The following is a 3,009-nucleotide window of genomic DNA, read 5'->3' as shown; positions in this document are numbered from 1 at the left end:
CGTCTATTCCAGGATTCTATGCCTCTGGTTCTATTTTGTTTATTAGTTTATTTTGTTCATTATATTTTTCTTATAAGTAAGATCACATGGTATTTGTCTTTCACCAACTGGCTTATTTCACTTAGCATACTAGTCTCCATTTCCATCCATGTTGTCATAGAAATAGGAATTCCTTCTTTCTCTCTGCGGTGCAGTATTCCATTGTGTATATGTACCACAGCATTTTTATCCACTCATCTACTGATGGGTACCTAGGTTGTTTTCAAATCTTGGCTATTGTATTGGGTTGGCCAAAAAGTTTGTTTGGTTTTTTTCCGTAAGGTGGCTCTAGTAGTGCTTAGTTGTCTTTAACTTCATTTGAAACAATTTTGTTAGAATGTATTGTGACAGCTGTCATATCAGCATGCACTTAAAAAAACTTACCAAAATTGAATTTTTGTGTAGCCATTTTAATATTGAAGATGGAAGAAAATATGCAACATTTTCAGTATATTATGCTTTATTTTTCAAGAAAGGTAAAAATGCAACCGAATCGCAAAAAAAAAAAAAAAAAAAAGATTTGTGCAATGTATGAGAAGGTGCTGTGACTAATTGAACATGTCAAAAGTGGCTTGCAGAGTTTTGTGCTGGAGATTTCTCGTTGGATGATGATGCTCCATGGTTGGGTAGAACAGTTGAAGTTGATAGTGATCAAAATGAGACATTAATTGAGAACAGTCGATGTTATATTATGCAGGAGATAGCCGACATACTCAAAATATCCAAATCAACAAAGTTATTGGTGAAAATGAATAGCTGGATCAAAAGGCAGTTCCATTTTTAGTTTTTTTGAGGAAATCCCATACTGTTTTCCACAGTGGCTGCACAAATGTGCATTCCCAGCAACAGTGTACCAGGGTTTCCTTTTCTCCAAATCCTCACCAACACGTGTTCTTTGTTGATTTATTGATGATAGCCATTCTGACAGGTGTGAGGTGATATCTCATTGTAGTTTTAATTTGCATCTCTATTATGGCTAGTGATGCTGAGCATCTTTTCATGTGTCTGTGGGCCCTCTGTATGTCCTCCTTGGAGAAGTGTCTCTTCAGATTCATTGCCCATCTTTTAATTGGAGTGTTTGTTTTCCTGGGATTGAGTTCGATAAGTTTTTATATACTTTGGGGATTAAACCATTGTCCTAGGTATCATTGTAAAATATATTCTCCAATATGGTCAGTCTGTTTTCATTTTGATGATGGTTTCTTTAGCTTTTTAAATTTGATGTAGTCCTATTTGTTTATTTTTCCTTTATTTTCCTTGCCTTAGGAGATGTATCTGCAAAAATATTGCTATGTGAAATATCTGAAATTTTACTGTCTATATTTTACTCCAGGATTTTTATGGTATCACGACTTATATTTAAGTCTTTTATCCATTTTGAGTTTATTCTAGTGTATGGTGTAAGTTGCTGGCCCAGTTTAATTCTTTTTTTTTTTTTTTTTGCATATACCAGTCCAATTCTCCTAACACCATTTATTGAACAGACTGTCTTTACTCCATTTTATGATCTTGCCTCCTTTGTCAAATATTAATTGACCATAAAGATGTGGGTTTTCCTGTGTTCTTAATTTTTTGGGGGGGACACATGGACCTGGGCAACTGTGCTCTTAATTTCTATTAGTGATATCACCATCTACTCAGGCTAGATTCTAAAAAACAACACTCAGTGTATATAACATATATATGTAATTATTTATGTAGGATTCTATATACACATAAATATTTGTTTCTTAAATGTCAGAGGATGCTACATACTAGATTCTTGGTTATGGGAGAATATTTTTATCTGACAAAAAAAAATCAGTGTTGAAAGAGATCACAATTCCCAAGCCAAAGGAGGATAGGGGAGAGAAAGAAAAATCCAGATAGATATCAAAATAGCATGGATATTGGGAACAAAGCAAGAAAAAAAAGTAGCTATAGGGGTGACTCTTGGCTTCAGCAGTCTCTTCAGTTGCCCCTCTCAATCCCTCTAGCCCCCAGATAGCTCCTCCGACCATGGTCAACTTTGAGCACACCTTCATTGTCATCAAGGATGGCATGCAGTGAAGCCTAGTGGGCAACATCATCAACCGCTTCAAGCAGAAGGCATTCAGCCTTTTGGTCATGAAGTTTCTTCAGGTCTTTGAGGTACTCCTGAAGCAGCACTACACTTACCTGAAATACCGCTCATTCTACCCCAGGCTGCTGAAGTACATGAATGTGAAGTACGTGAACTCAGGGCCTGTGGTGGCCATGGTCTGGGAGGGGCTGAATGTGGTAAAGACAAGGAGAATGATGCTTGGGGAGACCAATCCAACAGATTCTAAGCCAGGTACCATTCAGGGAGGCTTTTGCATTCAAGTTGGCAGGAACATCATTCACAGCAGCAATTCAGTAAAAAGTGCTGAGAGAGAAATCAGGCTATGGTTTAAGCCCAAAGAATTAATTGACTATAAGTCTTTTTCTTTTGATTGGATCCATGAACGAGAGGTGGACAAAGCATCAGTCACCTTCCACCCAACTTGGATGTGTCCCTAGACACAGCTCTTCATTCCACTGACTTGGAAGCAATAAGATCGATCTTTCTTTTCTAAAGCATATTTACCAATAAAACCTTTGGAAACTAAAAAAAATGGCTATAAATATTCTTGTACAAGTCTTTTTGTGAAAATGTGGTTTAATTTCTCTTGGGTAAATTCCTAGGAGAAGAATTGTTCAATCACATGCCAAATATATATTTAATTTTTTAAAATTAAATTTACTGGAGTGACATTGGTTAATAAAACTATATAGCTTTCAAGCACACAATTCTTTACCCCTTTTTATTGAATTTATTGGGATGCCACTGATTAACAAAAATCACACAGGTTTCAGATGCACAATTCTACAATATCATCTGTACACTGTATTGTGTGTTCAACACCCCAAGTCAAATACAATTGTATGTTGCACCATCTGTATATTGCATTGTGTGCTTACCACCCAAAG

The 3,009-nt window shown here is 36.3% G+C and overlaps 1 pseudogene; it reads left to right on the top strand.

The window, feature by feature from the left end:
* Positions 1–2,037: 2,037 nt before the first annotated feature.
* On the top strand, positions 2,038–2,559 carry LOC112322390 (nucleoside diphosphate kinase B pseudogene; annotated as a pseudogene).
* Positions 2,560–3,009: the final 450 nt, after the last annotated feature.

Source organism: Desmodus rotundus, chromosome X, assembly GCF_022682495.2.
Source record: "Desmodus rotundus isolate HL8 chromosome X, HLdesRot8A.1, whole genome shotgun sequence".
In the NCBI taxonomy this organism is placed as follows: domain Eukaryota; kingdom Metazoa; phylum Chordata; class Mammalia; order Chiroptera; family Phyllostomidae; genus Desmodus; species Desmodus rotundus.
This window is presented reverse-complemented; position numbering and strand designations above follow the sequence as displayed.